The sequence below is a fragment of the Oncorhynchus mykiss genome, chromosome 5 (assembly GCF_013265735.2).
Source record: "Oncorhynchus mykiss isolate Arlee chromosome 5, USDA_OmykA_1.1, whole genome shotgun sequence".
Taxonomy (NCBI): domain Eukaryota; kingdom Metazoa; phylum Chordata; class Actinopteri; order Salmoniformes; family Salmonidae; genus Oncorhynchus; species Oncorhynchus mykiss.
Window position 1 is genome coordinate 13,521,993 of NC_048569.1, and position 14,985 is coordinate 13,536,977.

Here is a 14,985-nt window from a genome sequence, read left to right on the forward strand (position 1 = left end):
CATGATACACTAGTAATGTCACGCCCTGACCTTAGTTATCTTTGTTTTCTTTATTATTTGGTTAGGTCAGGGTGTGACAAGGGTGGTTTGTGTAGTTTCGTATTGTCTAGGGTTTTTGTATGTTTATGGGGTGTTCTAGTCTGGGTGTTTATATGTCTATGGTTACCTAGATTCGTTCTCAATCAGAAGCAGCTGTTTATCGTTGTCTCTGATTGGGGACCATATTTAGGTAGCCATATTCCTTGGATAGTTTGTGTGTTGTTATTCTATGTTTAGTTGCCTGTTCTGCACTAGCCATATTGCTTCACGGTTTGTTTTGTTTAGTTCTGTTCAGTGTTCTCTCTTTTATTAAAGAGTTATGTTCACTTACCTTGGTCTCCTCTTTATGACGACCATGACAAGTAAAGTCATAAAATATAAAGCTGTCGGCTATATTAGCCACGACTTACCATTCTTTGTGCAGCTTCAAATGTCAAACAAAGTTGGAAATTGTTGCGCCTCCAACTGTAATTTTCTTCCCGCATGTTTTGCAAGTTGCAATCCGTTTTTTGTTGATACAGTGTCGTCTTTATATCCGAAAATAATTATTTTGGGTATCATCTTTCCAAGGGCTCCATCTGAATTCACCCGCCAATGTTCCTCTGCACTGCCACGTACAACTTTTTCTCAGCTGGCACAATTTGATTGGCTGCTGTCCGATTCAAACTGTAACCCGTTAAATGAAGAGTTGATGCGCTGCACACTTTTTTTTAATAGCATCATTTTTAATATTTGGGCTTGGGAAGGGTATCAAGTCAGATCGAGTCATAAGGCTCGAGTCCAAGTCATGTGACTCGAAAGTCACGAGTCCACACCTCATGACCTGCTGTACAGGCTTCCTTGTTTTCACTCTATTAATTAGGTTAGTATTGTGGAGTAACTAAAATGTTGTTGATCCATCCTCAGTTTTCTCCTATCATAGTCATTAAACTCTGTAACTGTTTTAAAGTCACCATTGGCCTCATGATGAAATCCCTGAGCAGTTTCCTTCCTCTCCAGCAACTGAGTTGGGAAGGATGCCTGTATCTTTGTCGTGACTGAGTGTATTGATACACCATCCAAAAGTGTAATTAATAACTTTAATTTAAGGTGATTTGTTCTTGGTTGTTAGTATGTACTAACTGGCCTGAAAAATACTTTTAGTTTTTTGAAAATATAACATTCCTAAAGAAAATCAGAAGACTGGATAGTAATTTGTTTTCAATGTGAAGCCATGAGAGATTCTGATGCGTTTGGATAATATTCATAAACTATGTCATGGTAATGACAGTGCATAGACAGATTCATGACAGGGAATCAATAAAAGTAACAGTTACTGAACAATATACAAATAAATATGTCTGAACATGTCTGCCAATGTATTTTGCTATTCTACTCCCACTCCCTTTTTATACACTGATAATAAAACATCTTATGTGGATGATAAAATGGTGTCTATTTAAATCCTGCCATAGAATGTCAGCTTGTAGCTGTATAGAGCCTACAGAGGCAAAGTGGAACAGCTCTATATTGTGTGGGAAGAGAGAGGGAACATTCTAGACTCAAAATGCTATGTGCTGCAGACTTGATTTGTTTGTGCTCAGCTGTAAATTGATAGACTGTGTGTGTGCCTGTGTGTGTGTGTGTGTGTGTGTGTGTGTGTGTGTGTGTGTGTGTGTGTGTGTGTGTGTGTGTGTGTGTGTGTGTGTGTGTGTGTGTGTGTGTGTGTTACATTGTTCATTCTATGTAGTTTGTGTGGGAGGGTAGCAGTGTGTCCGTGATTTGCCAGCTTTCTTGTGTGTGAGCAGTGCTAAAATGTTTGATACTTTCATACTTCTCTCATGTATGTGGGTGTATTGTCTATGCATGTAGTAAATAGATTGGCCAAGTAAATATGCAGCAATATATACATTTTAATGGTTTTGGAGAATTTTGAATTGTCTTGAAACATTTTGAATTGTCTTGAAACATTTTGAATTGTCTTGAAGCATTTTGAATTGTCTTGAAGCATTTTGAATAGTCTTGAAGCATTTTGAATTGTCTTGAAGCATTTTGAATTGTCTTGAAACATTTTGAATTGTCTTGAAGCATTTTGAATAGTCTTGAAGCATTTTGAATTGTCTTGAAGCATTTTGAATTGTCTTGAAGCATTTTAAATAGTCTTGAAGCATTTTGAATTGTCTTGAAGCATTTTGAATAGTCTTGAAGCATGTTCAATTGTCTTCATTTCACATTTTTTTGCATTTGTTTCCTTGAAACCCCATAAGGAGGCCTATATACTGTAACCCTGTCATAGTGACATAACATAGGCCATCAACAGTCATTAGAAGTGTTATGCTTAGAAAAATATCTGATGTGGAGAACAGTTTGATATAATGTTGAGTTCTTATTATCTTATAAACTCAATCAATCAAAATTAATATGTTGTTGTTATCCAAACAGACTAGATGTATAATGAGAGGATTTCTATTTCGGTTAATGTCTATTTTGTTCCTCTCCCATATCTCTTTATTTCTCTCTCTTTCTCTGTCACTCTCTCACACACACACACACACACACACACACACACACACACACACACACACACACACACACACACACACACACACACACACACACACACACACACACACACACACATTAGTGGTGGGAGGGTTAGCTGTTTCTTCACCTGCACCCGTCCGCAATTGCAAATAACCCATCCGCAACCGCCCGACTTTGTGATAAAGTGGAAATCTGAGGCCCATACCCGACCTAAGCTGCAAATATAGAAAATGCGCTGTAGGCTATAGTCAGAAACAGTGGCCATTTTTTTGACAGTGGGTGCAGGATATTGTTTTGCCTAATGTTTCTGCTTATAGTTTCCAAGATTTTGGCAGGATATTTGTTAGTCAACATGTCTATAATTAGATGCATGCAGCTTCTCTTCTGTCATTCATTATATGTTGCCCTAGAAGACTAAATAAACCATTGTTCACCAGAATAATGTCATAAATGATAGAATGAATGCTTCAATGTCTCTGTCATCTCTGTTTCCTTCAGGCAGCAAAAACGTTTAGGGACCAGGGAGAAAATGCAAGCCTATTTGAAGATGCAGTCTTGTGACTGTCAAATTTGTATAGCGCCTGACAATCATCACACATAACAGAGGCATTGCTATCATCCTCTTTTACCACTTCACCAAATCTTTTCTAAACATTACTTTTCAGGCCCTCCCTCTTTATTTTAAACTCTTCATTATACAGCTCTTCTCTTTTCAAATTAAATTCATACATTATCCTTTTTGCCTCAGTGGATCAACATGAACTTTTTCTGCCTGTTCCCAAAAGCATTTGGCGATTGGCGTGTAGGCTATTTGGAGTAGGTAAAGTTAGGCTCTAAAGCCTCGTTCACATTACAGATTAGCCCTCCATTATATTGTGCCAGATGTCATGCATTTCAATGGGAACGTCCACAGCGGAGTGGAAACGCAACTCCCCCTTGCGGTTGAAGGCTCCGTTGTGAGACCGACGCAGCATACTTTGACATTTTCGTCTTCAGTCCAGCCAGAGTCCATCAAAGAACAGGAAGTTACCAAACCACAGAAGAAGATGAATGTGGTGGTTTTCAGTCATGGCTTTATGGGATAGCTAGCTACTTGTTAACAATTACCTATTCCTATACGTTAGTACTATTTTAATAGTAATGTTAAATCATATACATTGGCTGTTATGCCAATTATATTATATGACTGTCGCCTCCCGTTTAAGTTTATTGTGATGGAAATGACGTTTGTTTTTTTAGTATAATTACTAGGCTAGCTGCTCTGCAATGCAAGCCAATTTGACTTGCTACAAAGTCATAGAAACAAGTTGTGGAAAACCAACATGTTTTATTATCATTATCATTATCCTGCCTTGAATGAAAAAGTCATTTTTTGAAATATCTCAAAACAAATGCAATCTCTGATGAGACATGTTCTCCTCCAAACACTACACTTCTCCATTCAGTAGCTTCACAAGACTGTGAAGATGATGTATGGCTTAATGAAATACTTCACAATGATAACAGGGCATAAAACTAAAGGCGTCAGCATGCTTCAGTTCGGCTGGTGCCTAGCCGACCCGAACGAGTGTGCACGCATACTCCTTAAAAGCAGAAATAGTACTGTTTGTCCATTTTGAGACACCGTAACCAGTATGAACTTCCTCTAAATAGTCCGAATTAATATAAGATAACTCAAGAAATCTGTCATTTTTACACTTTTGACGAAGAGATCTTAGTCGCACAATTTTAGTCGCGCAACTAAGACGTTTAGTGCAGTATTTTTCAATAAAAAAATGTGCATGAAAACGAGTCGTTTCTCGTTGAATGACAACAAAGACTTTATTGAAGAATCCTTACTGTTGACCAATCACCGACGAAGGGGCGTAGACTTCGGCTCCGAACTTCGGCTTGCTTGGCTTGCCTCCATAAAAAAAATTGTGTGCCCAAACAGCCGAAATTAAAACCTCACTGAAGTCCAAAACAAACAAAAACATCACAAAATGGTGGGATAATATATGTATGAACTCTTCCTGTTTGGGCTGGTAAGCATGCAGACGCCTTTAGGCTCATGCACTAATGCCAGATAGCCTAAAAATAATTAAAGAAAAACCTCAAATGTAGCCTATAGAGATCTGAATTGCACATGTATTGTGTTCTCTTTAATCAACCTGACCTCCACCCACCCGCCCTTCATCCACACAATGTATCATGACCCTACACCCGCCAAGCACGCAGATACAACCGACGGGACTGCGGGTTATAAATCAACCCGCCCATCACTAACACGCACGCACACACACACACACACACACACACACACACACACACACACACACACACACACACACACACACACACACACACAGACACCGTACCCTCTCCATTGCCTTCCCTTGCCAGCGGCTGGTTGAGCACACATGTCCTACTTTTGACACACATAAAAAGAAGAGCACACAAACCCACACACATAAATATACTCAGGATCATCATAAGAGGAGCACATACTCCCCTTCTAGCATCATAAGAGGAGCGAACACACTCCCCCTCTAGCATCATAAGAGGAGCGAACACACTCCCCCTCTAGCATCATAAGAGGAGCGAACACACTCCCCCTCTAGCATCATAAGAGGAGCGAACACACTCCCCCTCTAGCATCATAAGAGGAGCGAACACACTCCCCCTCTAGCATCATAAGAGGAGTGAACACACCCCCCCTCTAGCATCATAAGAGGAGCGAACACACTCCCCCTCTAGCATCATAAGAGGAGCGAACACACTTCCCCTCTACGTCATAAGACAAGCACACACTCCCCCTCTAGCGTCATACAAGGAGCGAACACACTCCCCCTCTCGCATCATAAGAGGAGCGCACACACTCCCCATAAAGCGTCATAAGAGGAGCGAACACACTCCCCCTCTAGCATCATAAGAGGAGCGAACACACTCCCCCTCTCGCATCATAAGAGGAGCACACACTCCCCCTCTAGCGTCATACAAGAAGCGAACACACTCCCCCTCTCGCATCATAAGAGGAGCGCACACACTCCCCATAAAGCGTCATAAGAGGAGCGAACACACTCCCCCTCTAGCATCATAAGAGGAGCGAACACACTCCCCCTCTCGCATCATAAGAGGAGCACACACTCCCCCTCTAGCGTCATGCAAGGAGCGAACACACTCCCCCTCTCGCATCATAAGAGGAGCGCACACACTCCCCATAAAGCGTCATAAGAGGAGCGAACACACTCCCCCTCTAGCATCATAAGAGGAGCGAACACACTCCCCCTCTAGCATCATAAGAGGAGCGAACACACTCCCCCTCTCGCATCATAAGAGGAGCACACACTCCCCCTCTACGTCATAAGACGAGCACACACTCCCCCTCTCGCATCATAAGAGGAGCGAACACACTCCCCCTCTAGCATCATAAGAGGAGCGAACACACTCCCCCTCTAGCATCATAAGAGGAGCGAACACACTCCCCCTCTCGCATCATAAGAGGAGCACACACTCCCCCTCTACGTCATAAGACGAGCACACACTCCCCCTCTCGCGTCATAAGAGGGGCACACACTCCCCCTCTAGCGTTATAAGAGGAGCACACACTCCCCCTCTAGCGTCATAAGACGAGCACACACTCCCCCTCTACGTCATAAGACGAGCACACACTCCCCCTCTCGCGTTATAAGAGGAGAACACACTCCCCCTCTCGCGTCATAAGAGGAGCACACACTCCCCCTCTACGTCATAAGACGAGCACACACTCCCCCCCTCTCATCATAAGAGGAGCACACACTCCCCCTCTCTCATCATAAGAGGAGCACACACTCCCCCTCTCTCATGATGAGGAGCACACACTCCCCCCTCTCTCATCATAAGAGGAGCACACACTCCCCCCTCTCTCATCATAAGAGGAGCACACACTCCCCCTCTCTCATCATAAGAGGAGCACACACTCCCCCTCTCTCATCATAAGAGGAGCACACACTCCCCCTCTCTCATCATAAGAGGAGCACACACTCCCCCTGTCTCTCTCATCATAAGAGGAGCACACACTCCCCCTCTCTCATCATAAGAGGAGCACACACTCCCCCTCTCTCATCATTATTATTGTTCTTTTATTTTTTTTAACCAGGAAGGGCTCATTGAGATTTAACATTTCTTTTTCAAGAGCTTCCTGGCCAAGATAGGCAGCACCAAGTCATTACAAAAATTACAGACAAACCAACATGAAAAACTATAAGTAATCTAGTAAAAACCATAGAATTCACAAGAGTATAACAAAATCAAAAACAGCTAATTAAAAACACTGACAGGTCAGGGAATCAGTCTCAAGATCATTCATCAGTGATTTAAAAACACCAATCGGGACAAGTTCTTCCAGTTTAAAAGTATTTTGTAAGGTGTTCCAAGACGATGGCGCAGAGTACATAAAAGCCCTTTTACCAAATTCAGTTCGGACATTTGGAACAGTTAGCAGGATAAAGTGCAGCGAACGAAAAGAGTACCCACCACATTTATGAACAATAAAAATGCCCAAATAAAAAGGTAGTAAACCCAAAATGGCTTTGTGAGCCTACGAGGGACTAGAGAAGGCCAGCCAACCCTGGTATACAAAGTGCAGTGGTACGTAAGGGTTTTGCAGTTTAAAATAAATCTCAAAGTGCCATGGTAAAGGGTGTCAATTGATCTCAAACACTGAGCGGAAGCATCATATGTAAAATATCCCCTTTGTCTAGTAAAGGCATAAATGTAGCTGATACTAGCCTCCTTCTGGCTTCAAAAGAAAAACAGGCCTTGTTCCTAAAATAAAATCCCTTTTTGTAAGTTGTTGAATATGCAATTTAAAAGAGAGGCCGTCATCAATTAAAATTCCAAGATATTTATATGAGGTTACAACCTCAATCTCAATGCCCTGACAGGTAGTAATAGGTGAAAGGTTCAGAGGTCTATTTCTTGCTTTAGAAAACACCATTAGTTTAGTTTTGTCAGTATTGAGGATAAGCTTCAATTGACACAAGGTATGTTGAACATTATAAAAAGTTCTGGAAAGCTTTTGTAAGAGACGAGGCACAACAGTAAATAACAGTATCATCAGCATAAAAATGAAGTTGCGCATTTTGGACATTTTTGTCTAAATTATTTATATAAATAGTGAATAAGAGAGAACCAAGTACAGAGCCTTGGGGCACACCATTACAGACAGACAATTTAACAGACATGAGCCCATCAAATTGAGTGCACTGAATTCTATCAGACAGACAGTTAGCAAACCATGCAACTGCATGCGCCGAAAGACCTACACTCGACAATCTCTGCCTTAGTATAGCATGATCAACTGTATCAAAAGCCTTAGAGAGATCAATAAAAAGTGAGACACAGTGCTGTTTTTTCTCAAGGGCTTCTGTGATATAATTTAAAACCTTCATGGCTGCTGTAATTGTGCTATGCTTCTTCCTGAAGCCCGATTGGTACATTGACAAAATAGAGTTAGTAAATAAAAACTCTTTTAGCTGTTCACTCACAAGGGTTTCAAGTATTTTCACCAGTGGTGACAGCTTTGAGATTGGCCTATAATTATTTATTAAAAGAGTTGGATCTCTCCCTTTTAAACGTGGTAGGACAAATGCTGATTTCCAGATCTTTGGAACATCATTACATTCCAAGATTAAATTGAATAGATATGTAAGTGGATCAGCTATGAAATCAGCTGCCAGATTTAAAAAGCAGGGATCCAAAAGATCAGGACCTGCAGGCTTTCTCTGATCTAAGGATTTCAGGGCTTTATGTACCACCTGCACTGAGAATGGCAAAAAGCTACAAGTTTGAGCAGCTCTCACTGGTTCATCCACACAGGGTTGTACAGAGACAGAGGACACTGAATCAAACAGCCTACCAGATTATACAAAGTGCTTATTGAAACAATTCAGCATTTCAGTTTTGTCATATACATATATTCATTAACATGACTGTTACCAGACAAAGACTTAATAGTCTTCCAAAACTTTCTAAGGTCATTCAGGTTATCAGTGGTAACAGACATAAAATATTCAGACTTGGCCTTCCTGAGAAGAAAAGAAGACTTGTTTCGTAACTGCCTAAAAATAAGCCAATCAGCATCAGGCTAGATTACGGTCGTGAGTAATACAAGACAGCTCAGAGGAAAACCATGGATTATCTTGCCCTTTAACCCTGAACCTGTGGAATGGGGCATGTTTGTTTACTATTTGGAAAAAACCACCATGAAAGAATTTCCAGGCAGTTTCCACATCAGGGATAAACTCAATCTGCTCCAGTCAAAATAAAACAAATCATGAAAGAAAGCCTGCTCATTAAAACACTTCAAATTTATCTTACAAATAAAACGTGGGTTTGTCTTAGGAACCTTAGTATTTCTAACAGCAACAACAGCACAATGGTCACTTAAATCATTACAAAAAACACCAACCGCAGAATATTTATGTGGAACATTTGTCAAAATCAAATCAATCAGGGTAGATAAGAGGAGCGAACACACTCCCCCTCTAGCGTCATAAGATGAGCACACACTCCCCCTCTAGCGTCATAAGACGAGCACACACTCCCCCTCTAGCGTCATAAGACGAGCACACATTCCCCCTCTAGCGTCATAAGACGAGCACACACTCCCCCTCTAGCTTCATAAGAGGAGCACACACTCCCCCTCCACATCATAAGAGGAGCGAACACACTCCCAATCTAGCTTCATAAGAGGAGCACACACTCCCCCTCTACGTCATAAGAGGAGCGCACACTCCCCCTCTAGCTTCATAAGAGGAGCACACACTCCCCCTCTACGTCATAAGAATAGCAAACACACTCACCCTACACACACATGGTTTTACTGTTGTACAGCACACGCACACAGTAGCATGTCTAATGACTGGGCAGGCATGGTTGAATACACATGTGAAAGCACAGACAAAGACACATACACACACACGTAGGAGCACACACACACGTAGGAGCACACACACGTAGGAACACACACACACGTAGGAGCACACACACACGTAGGAGCACACACACGTAGGAACACACACACACGTAGGAGCACACACACACGTAGGAGCACACACACGTAGGAACACACACACACGTAGGAGCACACACACATGTAGGAGCACACACATACTTGTTGAACTTGTCAGTTATCACTACACACGTTGTTTTGATACAGTGGACACAGATGTTGTTTTGTTTTGCTGGCCAGTAAAGGCTATTTTATAAATCAGATATTTTGTAGGAGCACACACACACGTAGGAGCACACACACACGTAGGAGCACACACACGTAGGAGCACACACACGTAGGAGCACACACACACGTAGGAGCACACACACACGTAGGAGCACACACACACGTAGGAGCACACACACACGTAGGAGCACAGACACGTAGGAGCACACACACGTAGGAGCACACACAGGCACACGTAGGAGCACACACAGGCACACGTAGGAGCACACACACATAGGAGCACACACAGGCACACGTAGGAGCACACACAGGCACACATAGGAGCACAAACACACGTAGGAGCACACACACGTAGGGGCACAAATACACACACACACGTAGGAGTACACACACACGTAGGAGTACAAATACGCACACACACGTAGGAGTACACACACATGTAGGAGCACACACACACATGTAGGAGCACACACACACACGTAGGAGCACACACACACACACATGTAGGAGCACACACACACACAAACACACGTAGGAGCACACACACACACACACGTAGGAGCACACACACACATGTAAGAGCACACACACACACACATGTAGGAGCACACACACACACAAACACACGTAGGAGCACACACACACACACACACGTAGGAGCACACACACACACGTAGGAGCACACACACACACACGTAGGAGCACACACACACCCGTAGCAAGGGGACAGTTGGGTGATTGTGAACATGAGTTCCCCCATTGAACCAATCATTGATTTAACTAGAAATAGTTAAATAAAGGTTCAATAAAAAATACAATTACATTTTTTAAATTGAACCTTTATTTAACTAGGCAAGTCAGTTAAGAACAAATTCTTATTTTCAATGACGGTCTACCCCGGCCAAACCCTAACGACACTGGGCCAATTGTGCGCCACCCTATGGGACTCTCAATCATGGCCGATTGTGATACAGCCTGGAATCGAACCAGGGTCTGTAGTGACGCCTGAGACCGCTGCACCACTCGGGAGCCCATGTTACAGGTAACTGGCCTCCATTTGCATATTACACTGTCGTCAGGGTAGGCCTTGTTCCACGGCAGCATTCTAATACGCCTTTCCAATGTAAAGCATGGCACTGTGAAGCTAGTCAAAAGTTGGAAAACTAGGTAATAAGCAATCATGGAATTGCTTATGACAGAGTGATATTTCCATCGTACATCAATGATAAAGACGAAGTGTATAAAAAAATGCAGGCACAACTCCCATTCAATTCACATCCCCAGCAGTAGCTTATTATCATTCATATGCTATGATATCAGAAAATGTATACATAGCCTATGACATACAGTCCCTTCAGAAAGCATTCACACTGCTTGACTTATTCCACATTTGGTTGTGTTACAGCCTGAATTCAAAATGGATTAGATATATATTTTTCAACTATCTACATACAATACCCAATGATGACAAACTGAAAATAGTTTTTAGAAATTTCTGCAAATGTATTGATTGTTGATTATTGCTAGACAGCCATTTTCAAGTCTTGCCATGGATTTTCAAGCTGATCTAAGTCAGAACTGTAATTAGGTCACTCAGGAATATTCAATGTCATCTTGGTAAGCAACTCCAGTGTATATTTGGCCTTGTGTTTTAGGTTATTGTCCTGCTGAAAGGTGAATGAAAGGTGAATTTGTCTCCCAGTGTCTGTTGGAAAGCAGACTGAACCACATTTTCTTCTAGGATTTTGCCTGTGCTTAGCTCTATTCCATTTCTTTATATCCTAAAAAAAACTTCCCAGTCCTTGCAGATGACAAGCACACCTATAACATGATGCAGCCACCATCATGCTTGAAAATATGAAGAGTGGTACTCAGTGATGTGTTGTGTTGGATTTGCCCCAAACATAACAGTTTGCATTCAGGACATAAAGTTAATTTCTTTCCCATGTTTTTTGCAGTATTACTTTAGTGCCTTGTTGCAAACAGGATGCATGTTTTGCAGTATTACTTTAGTGCCTTGTTGCAAACAGGATGCATGTTTTGCAGTATTACTTTAGTGCCTTGTTGCAAACAGGATGCATGTTTTGCAGTATTACTTTAGTGCCTTGTTGCAAACAGGATGCATGTTTTGCAGTATTACTTTAGTGCCTTGTTGCAAACAGGATGCATGTTTTGCAGTATTACTTTAGTGCCTTGTTGCAAACAGGATGCATGTTTTGCAGTATTACTTTAGTGCCTTGTTGCAAACAGGATGCATGTTTTGGAATATTTTTATTCTGTACAGACTTCCGTCTTTTTACTTCGTCATTTAGGTTATTATTGTGGAGTAACTACAATGTTGTTGATCCATCCTCAGTTTTCTCTTGACATTGTTATTAATCTCTGTAACTGTTTTAAAATCACAATTTCGTTCCTCTCTGGCCACTGAGTTAGTAAGGACTCCTGTATCTTTGTAGTGACTGGGTGTTTTGATACACCATCCAAAGTGTAATTAATAACTTCACCATGCTCAAAGGGATATTCAATGTCTGTTAAAACAAACAAAAATGCCTTCTTTGCGAGGCATTGGAAAACCTCCCTGGTCATTGTGGTTGAATCTGTGTTTGAAATTCACTGCTCGACTGCGGGACCTTACAGATAATTGTATGTATGGGGTACAGAGATGTGGTAGTCATTAAACAAAATCCTGTTAAACACTATTATTGCACACAGAGTGAGTCCATGCAACTTGTTATGTGACTTGTTAAGCACATTTTGACTCCTGAACTTATTTAGGCTTGTCATAACAAAGGGGTTGAATGGTTAAGACCTTTACGTGTTTTATGTTTTATTAATTTGTACAAATTCCACTTTGACATTATGGGGTATTGTGTGTAGACCGAAATATCAATTTAATCCATTTTAAATTCAGGCTGTAACACAATAAAATGTGGGAAAAGTCAAGGGATGTTAATACTTTCTGAGGGCACTGTATGACAGATACACATTTGACTTTTTTTTATGAGGAAGGACATCCTCCTCTTCCTCCCTGGATGAGCCTCCTCTGTTGTGTGGTAGACTTTTAGCCTTTCTAGTGTATGCCCCTTACACATCTTAGATAAATAAGCTGTATAGTGGTCCGAATGAATATCCCTGTCCTTTCAAAGTCCTCCAGGTAAAAACGTCAACAGTGCATCCAAAGTGGTGCCTAAATTAGCATTTAAATTTGGTCCAAAAGGGATTTAGCCATGTCTAGCCAACATGGAAAATGTGTAATATCTCACAATTATGGTGGTTATGACTAAAACTTCTGAAAGTTAGAAAATCACTTAGGAGGGCAGTGCTACGTTTCAGTGCCCTCACCTGGCCCATTTGCCAAAGTGCAATTCTCCTCACATTGATTTGATAAGCACTTGTTGTTCCCCCACCAGTGACTTGTTCACTACAATGGCCTTACAGCAATCTAGGGGTAGAACACAAGCACTTTCATTACCGAGAATAATAGATAGTACTAATATACACTCCTAAGTTTCAATGAACCACGGACAACTACTAATGATGTTGACCTTTGCCCTCTGATGGCTATTGTGGGTGGATTGAAAATCTTGTAAAAATGTGAAGGTTGAAAACTGAAAGTGATCGCCTCACAACTTCTTTTAATTGGGTGTTCGTAGACTTTTTCATTCTTCAGTGGGACAAAAGGGGGATGTTTAATGTAGCCTACCAAAAGCATGCAAATCGATACATTTAGGAAATAGGTTTTGGAGTCTTAAAACCTATTTGACACATGTAAGCATAGGTCTATATTCAATAGGCTACAGACACTAAAGTGACTTTTAGATGTACACAATAAATGGTTCAGTTCTTCTTTTTCAATGGGAGAAGACAGTATTACCAGTTTACAATCAGTGGAGGCTGGTGGAAGGAGGAAGGGCTAATCGTACTGGTTGGAATGGAATAGTGGAACGGAGTCAAACATGTGGTTTCCATATGTTTGATGTGGTTGATACCGTTCCATTAACTCCATTCCAACCAGTACAATGAGCCCGTCCTCCTATAGCCCCTCCCACAAGCCTCCAATGTTTGAGATGTCCCAAATTCAACATTCAGTGCACTAACTCTAGATTAAGCTCTAGTAGACACCAGGGATGCATGGACCGAGAATACCAACTGCATGAAGCACAACATTGCCATCTAGCGGTAGCCTGGAAGAAAGCAGATAGGTTGTTATTATCTATTAAAGATATAAGCCTGTAGTGTTCTCTGATCTACTTTATGTCATTGTCTGCTCTCAAAAGTTCCATCCATATCCCTCTTTTTTTTGTTGTTGTTTACAATTCATCCTCTTCCTTGTCACAAAGTCAAATGTGTCACAATCACATAGCTTGAAAGAGTCTAACTCCAGCCTGGACAGTGCTGTTTTTTTAAAAGAGCTATGGTAGAATCTCAATGAGGTCTTCACTGCGGCATCAGCTAGTGAATTGATGCAGATTCCTATACATTTCATTTCATTGATATTATCTCTTCACATAGAACATACAGGTATCCTTGTGTGATAATACTGAACTAAGAATTCTGATACTGAATGGAATTGTTTTTGGTTTTATTATTTCGAAATGCCACAAAATTAAGAAAAGATATTCCACATCAAGCTCTCAATTCAAAGAGGTGCAGCAACATTTCTGTGTAGCTCACTTCAGTTCATGTGTGTCAGGTGTTGCTAGAAGCAGTCCCCTCCACAGTAACAGTGACACAGCACAACCCTTCAGAGGGACCAATCAGATTTAGGGCTGGTCGGTAGTTGGGACATCCTCGTCTGATAGACCTAGGCCTGTATTCATAAAGCTTCTCACAATAGGAGTGGTGACCTAGGATAAGGTCCCTCCTGTCCATATAATCTTATTAATTATAATCTAAAATGCTAAACTGATCCTAGACCAGCACTCCTACTCCGAGGCACTTCATGAAAACGGTCCCAGGTAATGCAGACCTCTTGGAGTAGCAGCTAGGGTGTTGGACTTTGACTGACAGACATCAGTAAGATTTATGAATTTAGCCCAGCTACAAGACAATGGACTAGAACAGACTTAGATACTGGATTATGTTAGGATAATACAGTTGTACGAAACTCTAAGGCATTCATTCATAAGTTATATTCTTCAAGAATCAAATTACCGTTGAACAGCAGAAAATCTTGTAGATTTTGGATTTAACCAGTTTAGATCGTCTTCTTGGAGTTACCG